This window comes from Engystomops pustulosus, chromosome 2 (genome assembly GCF_040894005.1).
Source record: "Engystomops pustulosus chromosome 2, aEngPut4.maternal, whole genome shotgun sequence".
NCBI classification, from domain to species: Eukaryota; Metazoa; Chordata; class Amphibia; order Anura; family Leptodactylidae; genus Engystomops; species Engystomops pustulosus.
The window spans coordinates 92,169,151-92,186,096 of NC_092412.1; the positions used below are offsets into that span (position 1 = coordinate 92,169,151).

Genomic DNA, 16,946 nt, shown 5'->3' on the forward strand with positions numbered 1-16,946 from the left:
ACACACAAGTGATAAATTTTATGAATGTAATACACACAGGCCAAAAGGATATTTGACTGCAATAAATAGGGATTGTGACCCCCACAAAACAGGTGCTAGATTATATGGATGTATTACACATAGGTGAGTTGCATATTTAAATCCGCAAAAGGGGATTGTGGCTACAAAACTAAAACGGGTAGGTGCTAAATATTATGTATGTATTACACACACACCATCAGCATACTTTATGTTAAAAAATGGTAACCTGGCCAAGAGGGTCCTAAATATTATGTATCAATTTAACCCAAATTAAGAAGAGCGTGACCCCCCAAAAAATTATGTATAGACTACAGGACAAAAACATTGCTCCCTCATAGGAGTTTTCATCAATTTTCTGTGTATAGGATTCAGCTACGCAGACATTTTGCATCTTGTGGGAAATTCCATCTGACATCTCCTCAAGTGTGATGACACCTCCACACCAACCATGGTCTTAGGACCCCATGGAGGAAATAATCAAAGCGAACTCCACAAGCTGGGCACCCAAATTTCTGCTGTCCACCATGATTTCCAGAAGGTGAATGAGAGTATCTACGCTATTGAAAATAAGCTGATCTTTGGGCCCAGCAGGATACAGCTCACATTAGAGACATATAAAATAGGTCAAGGAGATATAATTTTTTCATAAAGGGGCTCCCCAAATCCCATGTGGATGCACAAAACATTGATCGCATTATCCAGTAATTAAACCCTTCAGAACGCAGCCAGTTTGAGCGTTAAGGCTCAGCAAGTTTTTTTTTAATCTGACTAGTGTCTCTTCATGTCATAATAACTTAACTTTAACACTTTAACTTATGTAACTGATTTGAGATTGTTTTCTCGTAACATATTGTAGTTTATATTAGTAGTATCGTTTTGCTGATTAGTTAGGGTTTGGCGGGGAAAAATTCAACAATTTAGGAAAACTTTTTAAAAAATTACAATTTTCTGGCATTCAAATGTTTTTTTTTTTTTTTAAACAAAAATTCATACCACAAATTACAAACTTTAGAAGGTTTATAGTTTAATTACCAAGTTCTCAAATTATGTGCACCACTACCTCCTCCAAACACGCATGCACTACTACATTCTCCACACACGGCGTGCACTACTACCATCTCCACTATATCGGAGGCTGAGTGGGAAGGGGTTAATACAAGATATCTTACCAGTTCATCCAGAGATAGACAGGGCATACTGGACCTTGTTGGCATAGAGGTCCGATGGATTTCTCAGGTACATTATTGTAAAGCCATATTTCTGCTGCAATAAAAAAGCAGTCATAGAGGCAGCCAAAAAGGCTACCAAACTGATATTGATGGATACTGAGATCCAGATTTTTACAGACAGAGCACCGTCTACTATACAAAAAAGGGAAAGTCCACTTCTACAGCTTTAACAATCCAATTTCGAATTTTAAAAAAATGATTCTTATTTTTTTTACCCCATTTATTAGCAAAATGGCATGAGAACATCGTGTTACATGGGGCAGAGAACTCTGGAAAGAAGAAAGAAACATGGCGGTACCGTTCATCACCATATGGAGGTAGTGTTCCTCACTGTATGGGGGTAGTGTTCCTCACTGTATTGGGGTAGTGTTCCTCACTGTATGGCGGCAGTTTCCTTCTCTGTATGGGGGTAGTGTCCCTCACTGTATGGCGGTAGTGTTCCTCACTTTATGGCGGTAGTGTTCCTCACTGTATGGGGGTAGTGTCCCTCACTGTATGGCGGTAGTGTTCCTCACTGTATGGGGGTAGTATTCCTCACTGTATGGCGGTAGTGTTCCTCACTGTATGGCGATAGTGCTTCTCACTTTATGGGGGTAGTGTTCCTCATTGTATGGGGGTAGTGCTCCTCACTTTATGGAGTTAGTGTACCTCACTGCATGGGGTTAGTGTATCTCACTGTATGGGGGTAGTGCCCCTAACTGTATGGCGGTAGTGTCCCTCACTGTATGGGGTTAGTGTATCTCACTGTATGGGGGTAGTGCCCCTAACTGTATGGCGGTAGTGTCCCTCAATGTATGGCGGTAGTGTCCCTCACTGTATGGCGTTTTAACCCCGGATAAAAAATGTTATTATATTTTTATAGATCAGGCATTTTTGGACACGGCGATAGCTAATGTGTTTATGATTTTTACTGTTTATTTATTTATATCATTTCTAGGGAAAGGGGGTGATTTGAATTTTTGGGGTTTTTTAAAAAAATTTTTTCTTTAACTTTTTTTAACTTTTTATTATTTTTTAGACTCCCTAGGATACTTAAACCCTAGTTGACTGATCAATCCTATCATATGCTACCATACTACAGTATGGGGATTTTCCTCATTCATTACAATGTGCGGATCACACATTGTAATGAAGGGGTTAAACCGAGGCAGCCTGAAGACCTGAGGCTGTCAGTGGAACAGATCGTCACTACCCGATGAAATCACGGGGAGCGGCAATCCTTGGAAAGATGGCGGCGCATGGGCCGGCAGTGTTCTGCAGGCTAACACCCGCAATCGGTTCTACTACCAACCGCGGGTGCTACCGGTAAGCCTTTGCTGCAATATGCAGCAAAGGCTTACCGGCTATGGAGAGGGCTCAGCTCGTAAGCCCTCTCCATGCAACCGCACCCGGCATGTAAGGTACCATTACAGTCACATGCCGTGATTCGTTTCGATTGGGTTCGGATCGAATTTCCTCAGAAAATTTGGAGAACCGGGTCTAATCAAATTTTCACTAATTCGCCCATCTCTACAGGCAATACTCTTTCACCACATTTCATGAAGAGAAGAAACTGTTGGCACAACTGAATCTACTTACTAAGTCACCATCTAATTCCCTATCTGCACCTTGCTCATTGTCTCCTTCATTGTCACCGGTTTGGCATTGCCAGAAGAAACCCAGATTGTGAAAAAAGATGTATACTACAATTAATGCTAACAACACCAAACCCAAAAATATTAAGATACTACTATAAAGTTATCCCCTTGTATATTTATTAATAGAGTACAGACTTGTACTGAGCATTACAAAACAGCATATGTAGAGCCTGCTCCGCTTTTATCTATGCTTGTTACTTTTTCTGTATGTTCATGTATATTTGTAAAATAGAAATCTATTCATATTTCTCAAAATAGTCTAACATTGCACTTCAAAGAAAATCATCTTAGCAACAAATGGGTAGAAGAGAATTTTGTAATTTTCCCTGAGAGCTGTTTTTCATGTAATGTTCTATCCATATTGGAGAGTCAGGGTTTTCAAATGCATCAGGGTCCTCTAAAAAAAAAAGATAAAATCTCAAGTACAATGGAAAAAAGCAAAGCATAATAACAGCATTTTCAGAATGGAATTTAATATTATACAATTTGACATTATTTATAATTTTAGAGAAGAACTTAGGTCAAATGTACTCTTTAATTAGTGCTAAATGCATAAGTTACATGTAATTCCAATGTTAAACAGTATTAAATTATTACTATGTACTGGAGAAGGCTTTCACAGTGCAAATATTCAAAAATATTCCTCCGCATTTATCAAAAACAGTGCAAACTGCATTAGGTACGGTTTGCCTGGGAAGTGTGCAGGAGGCATCAGATTTAGGAATTATGGCGCACGTTCTTCATGAATCTGATGCTCCCTGCTCCTTTTTTTGGTGCACCTTTAACATAAAACATGTGACACAATGCTGTCAGACACTGCATGATAAATGTGATGCATGGTCCGACGGTGATCCAGAACTCTCCTTTCAGTGCAGAAATTTGTGTTGTGTAGGGTGTAGTGCATTATAAATATACTTTATGATGCATATCCATGCTCAATCCACTCACCCCTCCAATCCCCTTCCCTCCCATACCTTATCTTGTTCACTCTCTTCCTTTGAGCCAGTCACAGAGGAAGAAGTGTCTAGGCTCCTTTCCTCGCCCCACTACCTGCATCAGTGACCCCATCCCCTCACATCTGGTACAGTCTCTCTCCCCAGCAGTCACTTCTCACCTAACTAAAATTTTCAATCTCTCTCTCTCTTCTGGTGTCGTCCCCTCTTCTTTCAAGCATGCTATTGTTACCCCTTTACTAAAGAAACCTTCACTGGACCCATCCAGTGCTGCTAACTACAGACCAGTTTCTAACCTCCCTTTCATCTCCAAACTCCTGGAACGCTTGATCTATTCTCGACTAACCCGCTATCTCTCAGCTAACTCCCTCCTTGACCCCCTACAATCTGGTTTCCGCTCTATATATTCCACTGAAACTGCTCTTTCTAAAGTCTCCAATGATCTCCTCACTGCAAAATCCAAAGGTGACTATTCTCTCCTCATTCTCCTGGATCTATCGGCAGCGTTCGATACTGTGGACCACCAGCTCCTCCTTAGGATGCTTCACTCCATTGGCCTAAAGGACACTGCACTCTCTTAGTTTTCTTCCTATCTCTCTGACCGCACTTTCAGTGTCTCCTTTTCTGGATCTTTCTCTTCTCATCTTCCTCTTAGTGTCGGGGTTCCTCAGGGATCAGTCCTAGGTCCTCTTATCTTCTCTCTCTATACTGCCCCCATTGGACAAACCATCAGCAGATTTGGTTTCCAGTATCATCTTTATGCTGATGACACCCAGCTATATACCTCAGCACGTAACATCACCCCTGCCTTAATCCAGAACACTAGTGATTGTCTCTCTGTTGTCTCTTACATCATGTCCTCTCTCTTCTTGAAACTTAATCTTTCTAAGACTGAACTTCTTGTCTTTCCACCATCTACTAACCAAACCACCCCTGATCTCTCCATCTCGGTCTGTGGGATCACTATAGCACCGAGGCAGCAGGCCCGCTGTCTTGGGGCTGTGCTGGACTCTGACCTCTCCTTTTTACCATATATTCAATCTCTTGCTCACTCTTGCCGTATGCATCTCAGAAACATCTCCAGAATCCGTCCATTTCTGACATTTGAAACTTCTAAAATGCTAATTGTTGCACTTATTCACTCTCGGCTAGACTACTGTAACTCCCTACTAATTGGTCTTCCACTCTCTAAACTCTCTCCTCTTCAATCTATTCTTAATGCAGCAGCCAGGCTCGTCTTTCAGGCCAAACGCTACACAGATGCCTCCAGTTTGTGCCAATCACTGCACTGGCTACCTGTCTCCTTCCATATTCACTTTAAAATAATAACCCTCATCCACAAAGCTCTGAATAATGCTGCACCTCCCTATCTCTCTTCTCTCATCTCAGTCTATCGCCCTTCCCGTGCTCTTCGATCTGCCAGTGACATTAGATTAATCTCTACCTTGATTCGAACCTCCCATGTACGTCTCCAGGACTTCTCCCGAGTTGCACCAATTCTCTGGAATGCCCTTCCCCAGACTCTGAGACTAATACCCACCCTCCAAAGCTTCAAACGTGCTCTTAAAACCCATCTCTTTAGGCAAGCCTATCACACTCGCTAACTGCATGAAATGTCAACTCTCCCTTTACTAATCGATCCTATGTACTATCCTATCTGTTATCGGGCAAACAGCAGATATATACCAAGCTCCAGGCTTCTCTGCAGTCACCTAGGACCTAGGACCCTGTAAATAAGATGGCGACTGATGGCTGGTTCAAGCAGAAACATCGTTGTTCAGTAAATTATTTATTAAATTATTTTATATTGTTCCCTTATAAAGAATGGCTGGACCATTATACAACCTCTTGTGTCACCCCCTCATCCTCGTAGTCTGTAAGCTCTTGTGAGCAGGGCCCTCACTCCTATTGTTCCATATGACTGTTTGTTCTTTGTAATGTAATATAGTTGTATATGTCCCCTATGATTTGTAAAGCGCTACGGAATTTGATGGCGCTATATAAATAAAGATTATTATTATTATTATTATTATTATTATTATTATTATTATAATACATGTGCAAGCAGTTTGCATGGAAAAGAACTTGCAAAGTCAGATAAAAACTGGCACAGGGGCTTTAATAAATAGGGGCCATTGTATTTAAATATTACAACAATATTTGAAATTTTATTTTGCTTAAAAAAACAGCATATTGCACAGAAATTGTTCATATAAGATAATAACTGAATATGTATTTTGTTAGCCACACAAATGCTAGTGAGATGATTTGGGGAGCCATCATTTAAAAAGTTGTTAAAAAGTTGTCAGTTGTTCAATGGGGGTCATTTATCTTTACTGTCTTTTTGAGACATTTTTTGGTACATTGCAATTTTTGTGTATTTTTGGGGACATTTTGAAATGTCCGTCAGACATTTGTTTTTCATCAGTAAGATAAATTTCTATTCTTTAAATCTTCTATCAAGATTGAAAACAAACCAATGAATAAAAGTTATTGCCCCACATTTATTAACCCCTTAAGGAAACAGGTTTTTTTTGCTCATTTGTTCCCCTCCACCTTCAAAAATCCATAACTTTTTAATTTTTCCATGTACAGAGCTGTGTGAAGGCTTATTTTGTGTATAACAAATTTTACTTCTCTGCCACATTATTTATATTATTCCATGTCGTGTACTGGAAAGCTGGGATAAAATTCCAAATGTGGAAAAATTGGAAAAAAAAACCATGTCGTGTTCTTGTGAGCTCAGTTTTTACGACTTTCACTATGCGCTCCAAATAACACCTCTGCTTTATTCTTTGGTTTGGTATAATCACAGTGATTCCAAATTTATACAGGTTTTATTGTTTTGTCATACATTTTCAAAAATTAAGCAAAAAAAATTTTCACCATCTTCTGACGCTAATAACTTTTTTATACTTCGGTGTACAGAGCTGTGTTAGATGTCATATGTTGCGAAATGAGCCAACGTTTTTATTGCTACCATTTTGAGGTCTGTGCAACATATTGGTCACTTTTTATTCCATTTTTTTATGTGATGTAAAATGGTGTAAAAGTTGCATTTCAGACATTTGGGCGCTATTTTCCGTTATGTGGTTCATCGCCGGCAATAACCATTTTTATATTTTGATAGGTCAGGCATTTTGGGAAGCGGGGGTGATTTGAACTTTTCATTTTTTTACTTTTTAGATTGTTTTTTAACTTTATTTTACTATTTTTTTAGACTCTCTGGGGTACATTAACCCTAGATGGTCTGATCGTTCCTACCATATACTGCAGTATTGCAGTATATGGCATTTTTGCACAGTATTCATTACAATGAGCCACTGGCTCCTTGTAATAAATCTTTAGAAACCAGACAGCCTCGGGTCTGATGGGGGGGGGGCGGCGACGATCTGATCCAAGATGGTGGTGCCAACATCCAGCAGACTTTTAAATGGCGCCGTAAATCGGAAAGGTTAATAGCCGTTATTGGTGCAAGCCCTCTTCAGCCCGTGAGCCTTACAGCACCGTACAGCTACGTACAGCTACGACACAGAGCGTCAAGAACTTCAAGCATTTCTACCAGTTTTCTGTCTGACTTTGCTCTGAAAAGAACGTGCAAACTGCTTGCACATATATTTATAAAGTGTCTGGGTCAGGTTTGTGTCGCCTCTGCTCGAGACAAAAAAATGTGCAAAAAAAAAAGTGGCGTGTTGTTGCTTAGAATGAGTGTACCCATAGAGATAGAGAAACTTCAGGTGCTCGGTGACATCCAATTAAAACATTAATTTATTTATGTTAAAATAAATTAAATCGTGACGCGTTTCGGCCCAGTACATGAGCCTTCCTCAGGCATCAGTGTTACTGCTTAGTCAGATTGTGCGCCACAATACTGTCTGTGCCATAATTCTGCAGCTTGAACAAAATAATATAGTGCACACTTCCAGAGCAGTACAGGGTGCACCAGATTATTGAAGACCGTGTACCAGTTTTCATGCATCTAGCACACTCTGCACACTGCACTACTTTTGATAAATGTGTCCCATCATATGCTTGATATTTCCATCTCCCTTTTTTACAATATTGCTTCGGCTGTAGTATTTTTTAACTTTTTCTACTTTTTACTTCATAAAACTGCATAAAACACAGTTTCTATTTTTGGCGAAGTTGTTGCTGCCAATTTTATAAACTAATGATGGTTTACAATTGCTCGGATTCATGACAATTATGCATAGAAACAATGACAATGATATACAGTACAAAGAGTATGAAACATTTGTGTCACTGAGAGGGTGTCTGAAAAATTATTAAACATGAATCATCCATGGGTACCTACTCAGAAGTAATTAGTGAAATGTAATTAGCATCTAATTATACTTTATGATAAATGAATATGCTTTGAATAATTTCTATTATCCTAAGACAACAGGAGACCTGTGGTAATTGGTGGGTACAGCTAAAACAATGCAGCATCTTTTGTTAATTTGTAATTAGATTGGATTTATGCATACAGAATTTTCTTTGAAAGGGAACATTTGTTTGTTATGGTTGCAAGAAACAAGATACTAGAAGAAATCAAAGAATCCTACTAACCAATTTACAGTGCCTAGGCATGCTGATGTTTGTTAGTAAAATTGCTTCCAAGGTGTGCTGAAGTTTGTTTCATGACTGGCATAAAGAACATTTCTCCATTATATAAAGGTGCGTTTTGATTTGTTTCCTTACTCAGAGGAGATAATACTATGTGCATTATAATAACACTAATTAGAGCAGGCACAATATATTTTGGTGAAATATTATTTTATTTTTGAGTATAGCTATTTACCAGTGTAAACCAGTTGCTAGTAAAATGCTGGAGGAAGTATACAACAAGTTTGTTAGCAAGGATGACATGAGGAATTATTTACTGAAAATGTGATGAAGGTACTGGATTCAGAAAGAAAAAAACAAGAAACTCAATCTGTCTGCTCACTGGGTCATCCCTAACTAGAGACCAGTAACTAGTCAGAGAACCCTTTCTATGCCAAAGTGAGGAAAGGAAAAAGACATACTAACAAATAACACAAAAGAAAGGTCAGAGGTCTGAGTCACAACAGAGATAGGAAATATGGCACAAATTTGTACAAAGAGGTAAACAAAATAAGTACCGTATATACTCGAGTATAAGCCGACCCGAGTATAAGCCGAGACCCCTAATTTTACCACCGAAAACTGGGAAAACCTATTGACTCGAGTATAAGCCGAGGGTGTAGTATACAGCCAGCCCCCATGTAGTATACAGCCACCCAGCCCCCATGTAGTATACAGCCAGCCCCCAGTAGTATACAGCTTGCCCCCAGTAGTATACAGCTTGCCCCCAGTAGTATACAGCCTGCCCCAGTAGTATACAGCCTGCCCCCAGTAGTATACAGCACAGCCCCCAGTAGTATACAGCACAGCCCCCAGTAGTATACAGCACAGCCCCCAGCAGTATACAGCCTGCCCCAGTAGTATACAGCACAGCCCCCAGTAGTATACAGCACAGCCCCCAGCAGTATACAGCACAGCCCCCAGTAGTATACAGCACAGCCCCCAGCAGTATACAGCACAGCCCCCAGTAGTATACAGCACAGCCCCCAGTAGTATACAGCACAGCCCCCAGTAGTATACAGCAGCCCCTATACAGATAAAGAAATAAACTTAATACTCACCCTTCGTTGTCCCGATGTTCGCCGCGGCTCCCGATCCCCATCTCGGCTCCCGGCGGCTTCTTCACTCTTCCCTGGCTGGGAGATCGCGCTGGCCGTCGCACACTGTGATGCCGCGCTGTCGCCGCGGATGACGTCATCCGCGGCGACAGCGTCGCATCACAGTGTGCGATGGCCAGCGTGATCTCCCGGCCAGTGAAGAGTGAAGAAGCCGCCGGGAGCTGCGACAGGGATCGGGAGCCGCCGGGAGCCGCGAGGAACATCGGGGACACCGGAGGGTTAGTATTAATGTATTTATTTTTATCACTGACTCGTGTATAAGCCGAGGCGAGGTTTTTCAGCACATTTTTTGTGCTGAAAATCTCGGCTTATACACGAGTATATACGGTAAACCTAAATCATATAATCAAAAAATACAAAAGAATAGCAAGCAAAGATAATATATAGCTATCCAGGAAATATAACCAGTTGAAAATTAAGCATGGACAAGATCTTTATAGGTGACCAGAGATCCTCAGCCCCATTTTATTGTAGTTGAGGTCAACTCAGGTGAAAATGAGTATGGTGCAATTAGTCTCAATATAGCCAGAAACATAAAGGACAATTCACACTATAAAAAGTCAAATAAAAATGCAGAAAAAGTAAACACATCCTAAACCACATTTTGCAGACAGAAGAAGAGCCGTGACTGAGAGGTACTAGATGACATGATAAATGTATCACAAATGACCCAAATGACAGTTTTTCCCTGGGTGATAAAGTTGTAGGTTTTTAGGCAAATGAAAAGGTTGGAAGAATCCCTTTCATAGCCACAAGGGAACCTTAGTCGTGGTTCACACTTCACATGCTGCTACAAATGCCTGAAGATCACATCACTACAAGGACTACCAGTACAACCTTTCTACTAGATATTTAGTGTACAGTTGACACAGAACAATGAATCTCTTCTCACACTTGGAACACTTGGATGAGGAGGTTGAGAGTTACAAAAATTTCCCATAGTAGTACTAGATCCTGTGCTAGATCCTGGCAATAGACGTGGTTTGATCATGATCAATACCAAAATCACAATACCAGGAAGGATTCTCTCTGGGAAAACCTCTGTTGTGTTGTCATTACCAAAATCAGGTCCAGGGTGATATGTGACAACAAATGAAATAGAGTAAAGAAAAGTGCACAGCAAACCTGTCTGGAAAAAAAGTTGCTTAGTATTATCCAAATACCCCTCCTGATGAAGCTGTGTTTGTGAAACATATGTTTGTTGGCCCCCGAGACTGTCCATAACCTTTAACCGGTTCGCGACCACCCGTCGTGTATTCACGGCGGCAGTCGGGTCGCGCTGCATGGAGAGGGCTCACGGGCTGAGCACTCTCCATAGCCAGTAAGTCTTCGCTGCAAATTGCAGCAAACGCTTACCGGTAACACCCGAGATCGGTGCTAGCACCGATCGCGGGTGTTATCACAGAGATGGCTGCCGGCGAAGCCTCCATCTTACCTTGGATCGCCGCTCCCCGTGACGACATCGGGGAGCGGCGATCCGTCTACATGGTAACCTCAGGTCTTCCGAAGACCCGAGGCTATTTCGTTTTAACCCCTTCATTACAATGTGCTGATAGCACATTGTAATAAATGAGGAGGAAAATCCCCATATACTGCCATAATGTAGTATGGCAGTATATGATAGGATCGATCAGACAACCTAGGGTTAAAGTACCCTAGGGAGTCTAAAAAAATAGAAAAAAGAAAAATAAAAAAAGTTAAAAAAAAAAATTATAATAAAAAAACCTAAAATTTCAAATCACCCCCCTTTCCCTAGAACTGACATAAATATAAATAAACAGTAAAAATCATAAACACATTAGGTATCGACGTGTCTGAAAATGCCCATTCTATCAAAATATGATAATGGTTTTTCAATGTGTTTAACCCCGTAACGGAAAATAGCACCCAAAGTCGAAAATGGCACTTTTTTGCCATTTTGAAAAATATAAAAAAATCTATAAAAAGTGATCAAAAGGTCGTACAGTCCTAAAAATGATATCATTGAAAATATTATCAAATTTTGCAAAAAATGACACTACCTACAGCTCCGTACACCAAAGTATAAAAAAGCTATTAGCGCCAGAAGTTGGCAAAATCAAAAAAATAATTTTTGTAAATGTATGAAAACATCATAAAACCTATACAAATTTGGTATCCCCTTAATCGTACCGACCCAAATAATAAAGTACACATGTCATTTAGGGTGCTCAGTGAAAGACATAATATCCAAGCCCACAAGAAAATGGTGCAAATGCATTTTTACACCATTTTCACTGCATTTGAGTGATTTGAATTTTTAGTTTTTTTTATTATAATGTTTTTATTTTAACTTTTTTTTATTTTTATTTTTACTATTTTTCAGACTCCCTAGGGTACTTTAACCCTAGGGTGTCTGTACGATCCTATCTTATACTACCATACTGTATTTGGGGATTTTACTACTCATACATTACAATGTGCTGACAGCACATTGTAATGAATGGGTTAACCCAAAGTAGCTTCTGGTCTTTGTGAGACCCGAAGCTACCATTTTGACTTCATCGGGGCGCGGCGATCAGCTGGCGGCGATCAGCGGTAAAGCACCCGCGATCGGTGCCGGCAATATGCAGCAAAGACTTACCGGCTATGGATTGTAAATACTTAAAGACTTATGGATTGTAAATACGGTAAAGACTTACCGGCTATGCATTGTAAATACTATGATCATATATTATTATTTTTTATATTATATATTCTTTATATTTTAGTCCTTGCGTTTTTTTATATTTAATCTATTTATACTCATCATACTAACCAAGCCATTCATACTAATTGTGTTATGTTATGATTTTGCTTTTGTCTTTTGTTTCTGTCTTTGTAACCTACATATACAGTTTTTAGACCTGATGAAGACACCATTACGGTGTTGAAATGCGTTGTCACAATACTAATAAAAACCCTTATCACCCTTATTTGGATGAAGCGCGTCTATCCATTTGACCCCGTTTTTTCATTCCCTGATCTCCAACACCTACTCCTACCTCAGAAGCTTTAACCTTCATTATAAATGGATAATTTAAATTGGGTTGAACCGAGACTAGTGCGGTAACAAAATATTCATTGACTACATAAATGCTTGTTCAGCTTCTAAAACAAATGCCCTCTTTTAGTCATTACTATCAACAGCTTTGCCACAACATTTTTAATACGTTTGTGGTAGTAGTGAGAAGAACCCAAAAAATGCTGAAGGACTTTAAGGCTGGTGGAATGTTCCCAGTTTCCAATAGCTGTAAACTTGAGTGATGTAACCCAGAAAAGCAACAGACATTTGGACAGTTTAGCAAACAATACATTTTAACAAAGACAACACTCCTGACATGAGTAGCCTAGTCAGGGGAAAAAACTTCTACATATTGACCCAAGCTATAACTGAAAATGTTGTTTACAAATTGTTGTTTAGAAGACTGCAAGTGTATTACACAACCCTAAGAATATTCAAAATGTCCTTCTGAGGAATTGAATGCTGCCCTCCATTCATCCCCTTCTCTGATGCAAATCAGATTGTCCGCCCTGTGGAGATCAACTATAGAGAACTAACGGGCACCCACTACCTAATCAATACAAGGTCTCAGAACACCAATATATACCAATATCAAGAAGGATATTGTCAACAATATTTTAGAAACTGTTTTGGAAGATACCTGATTGCCTGAGTGGTTTTGGTTATAAAAACACTTATTACAAAAAAAAGTGGAAAAACAAGCAAACAAAGCAAAGGCAAGCAACAAACACCCATCAAAATCAAAATACCAGAAAAGTAAAACTTAAAAGTCTCAGTGCAAGCTGGCAGTATAGCTTGGGCTCTAGGGCAGGCTGGCAGGATAGCTGGTGCTCCAGGGCAGGCTGACAGAATAGCTGGTGCTCCAGGGCAGGCTGACAGAATAGCTGGAGTTCCAGGGCAGGCTGGCAGGATAGCTGGTGCTCCAGGGCAGGCTGACAGAATAGCTGGAGCTCCAGGGCAGGCTGGCAGAATAACTGGTGCTCCAGGGCCCACTGGCAGGATAGCTGGATGTAAGGTCTTAGGACCACTGGTGGGATGGCAGAATTGCTGGGTTCCACTGTCATTGGCAGGATTGCAGGCTGCTGGGTTTCAGGGCCACTGGCAGGTTTAATTCTGCATTCCCAGAACTTCAACTTAAAATTTTCAATCCCACATTCCTGTAACTTTAGCTTGGAATTTTGACTTTCTGAATTGTAGACATTCAGTGCTTGAACCTAAAATTTTGTCAATTTGTATTCCCAGAACTTGAACTTGAAATTTAGACCTTCCATATTCCCAGAAATTGAATTGGAAATTTTGACAATCCACATTACCTGTATTTGAAATGCAGTGAGTTGTTGGGTGTCAGATATTTAATTTCCACAGAAATACTCTATGTAAATTACTGCCTTGTTGTTCCCACCATTTTGCAGGCCTCTCTTACTACCCCCATTTTTATCGCCATTATTGGGTGTTAAAATCCTCTTCCAGCTTGACATTAATGGGGTTTGTGTTTGGGTTAAAGTTCTTCCTGAAAACAGGGTCCCTAACCAAATTTTGTTGTGAAATTCGGACAAATGCATATAACCTAAATTGTGATCAAACTGCTCATCTCAAATCATATTTGTAGAACAGCAATAGCTGCAGCACAAAGAAAAATAATAGCTAAATTTACAGAATGTTACAACTGTCAAGAATCAGTATGAAGTGTACAGACCTTTGCTTTGAATTACTACATCTCAGCACACAAACACAGCTGCCGCCGCGGGACATTACTAGTCTCCTGAACTGCTCTGGTGTGATTTTGGTCCACTCTTCTTCCAATTTCTTCCACAGTTCTGTGACTGTTGTGAGTTTCCTGGCCATAACCAATGATTTTCCAGAGGTTTTCTACTGGGTTTAGATCCGAACTTTTAATTGTATCAATGTTTTCTGTTATAAGGAATTGCTTTCACTGTGTTGCTGTGTGACAGGGGGCATTGACCTGCATGAAAATTGCTGGCTGATTAAGTGATGAATGCATGGAAGGAACCATGTGTTATTGCAGAAGGTTCTGATACATACTTGTATTCACTCTGTGAATGTAGGTGTATAAGAAGTCCAGTTCCTGCTGCAAAAACTTGACACTTTTTTCACTACCTTTCACTGACTTCTTTACACACGTTGGGTTCAGTCTTTCCCAATGTCTCAATGAGCATAATGGGGCTCATTTACTAAGGGTCCGAATCGCACATTTTCGTAGGGTTTCCTGAAAATCTCCAATTTGCGCCGAATAAGCCGGGATTTTGGCGCACATGATAGGATTGTGGTGCATCGGTACCGGCTTTCACACGACAGAAATCGGGGGCCGTGGCTGTCGGATTTCCGATGGATTCGGAAAAAACGCTGAATTTTTTTACAAAATTTTTGTCACAAGAACAGCACTCACATACAGCGGGACGAAGATGGTGTACTCCGGCACACATGATCTCCCGGCTCCCCCAGCCCTGCGTCTTTTTCTGCTAATATGGATTTCACTTGCACTTAGTATGTCATTGATGCTTCATTATTTTCCTATTATCATTTTTTTGTATTTGACATATGAATTCTATATCGGGGCTGGAATCTGGGGGATCTTAGATTTGTTTTCCCTTAGCATGGGAATTTTAATTGTTTTTAATCTCCTGTTTGATTCATTATAAATAAAGTTTATCTATTTAGCCTATAGCATCTGTCTTTTCTTTGCTTAACTAAATTCCAAGTTTCGGATGCTGAAACAATGCATTTTTGTGACCCGTTGTTTGTGAAATAAAAACATAGGCGGACCTCGGCACAGCAGCGACATCTGGTGGAGATCGGGCACACGGACGTTAGTGAATCCAGGCAGAACCCGAATCCTCGTCTGAGAACGCGCCGTGGGATCGCGACTGGACCGGGTAAGTAAATGTGCCCCAATGTTTCTCATCAGACCCAAATAAATTAAACTTGCTTTCATCACTAAAATAAACTGTGGATTACTTCTTCTCTGTCTACACAACATGCTCCTCAGTGGCTGTCTTTTTGTCACTGAAGAGTGGGCTTTCAGTTTTTTAAAATGTTGTGACACTGCATGACGAGACAGATTCTTGTCCTGTTCAGTGCTAAACTGCCCAGCAATTCCAGCTGCAGTTTTGAAGTGATTACCCAAGGTTATTCTCCACATTCTCCACACTATCCTGTTATATTCATTTTTCAAGAGTGACCTACCTTCTTCAGGGACTTGAATGTGTTTGAAAGAATCAAGTTATCTTGCTTTGGCTGAAATGGTCACCCCTTTGGCAGATAACCACCAATAATTCTAGGTATCTAAAAGTTCTCTAATTTTGATCAGTGCTTTTTCATATATCTCATTTACCTTTTTATTCTCTGCTTTTGAATATATACAATTTATGAAATAACCTTGAAATACTTCTATTTTACTCCTGCCATGATATATTTACACAGGACTCTACAATGATTTTTTAAAAATAAAGTGTTATATCTCCTGGATAGGAGATCATTTACAATTGTGGGACAATAATTGTAATGATACCTACTAGGTCACTTATATTTAGCTAACTACATAATAGTACTTTTCAAAGTGTTTAAATAAGGTATATAAAGTTTATGGGGCTTATTTATCATACTCTGGCACTAGGCATATGATGTTTTCTCCACATCTCCAGCTCTGGCCTTCTACTGTATCCGGTGCTTGGATGCTGGGTGGCTGAGCAGGGCATAGTGACTTCATAGACACAGGTCAGGAATGCCCCATGCCGGCCCGCTCTGCTACTGACCACATCCTCTTCACAACCCTGCACTACCCCGTGGCGTGAAGGTGGCAGAAAGGTAGAAATAATCACAATGTCTGGTAATGAGTCAGAAATAGGGATATCAAGGCTTGCATGACAGAAAGCCCAGAGAAATAACCACTATTTGTATTATTTGCCATGCTATGAGTAATCACTCTGGCTTACAAAAACAAAAACATAGGTCTAAATGGGTAGATCTATGTCATTTTTTGCCTAGCATGTTAGAATAAAAAAGTAGCAATTTTTATTGGCTGAACTAGAAACAAAACAACCATTTACGACTGTTTATGCCCGAAAAATTGTGACCTTTTGAGCCAAAGTTGCACGTTCTGCACTAGGCAAACGTGAGACTAAAGGTGTATTCACACTGGCAGGTCCTTTGCATTTTGTTTCTCTTCTTTTCACATTCATTATGCTTCCTATGTTCTTTTTTTTCATGTTCGCAAAAACACTGAATGTTTTAACATTGGTTAGAAAATACCAGCTTCCCCTGCATCATCAGAGAGAAAAAAACGGATCTTTAAAATGTCAAAACACTCATAGAGAAGAATGGTTCAGTAAGGTGTCAGT

The 16,946-nt window shown here is 40.0% G+C and overlaps 1 long non-coding RNA gene across 1 annotated transcript in view; it reads right to left on the minus strand.

Moving 5' to 3' along the window:
• The window catches only part of LOC140116561 (uncharacterized), a 39,122-nt gene extending 22,844 nt beyond the window's left edge, over positions 1-16,278 (minus strand). The window contains exon 1 of the long non-coding RNA XR_011852818.1: positions 16,212-16,278. This is a non-coding gene — a long non-coding RNA (uncharacterized lncRNA). The remainder of the gene's footprint in view (positions 1-16,211) is intronic.
• Between the last annotated feature and the right edge of the window lie 668 nt (positions 16,279-16,946).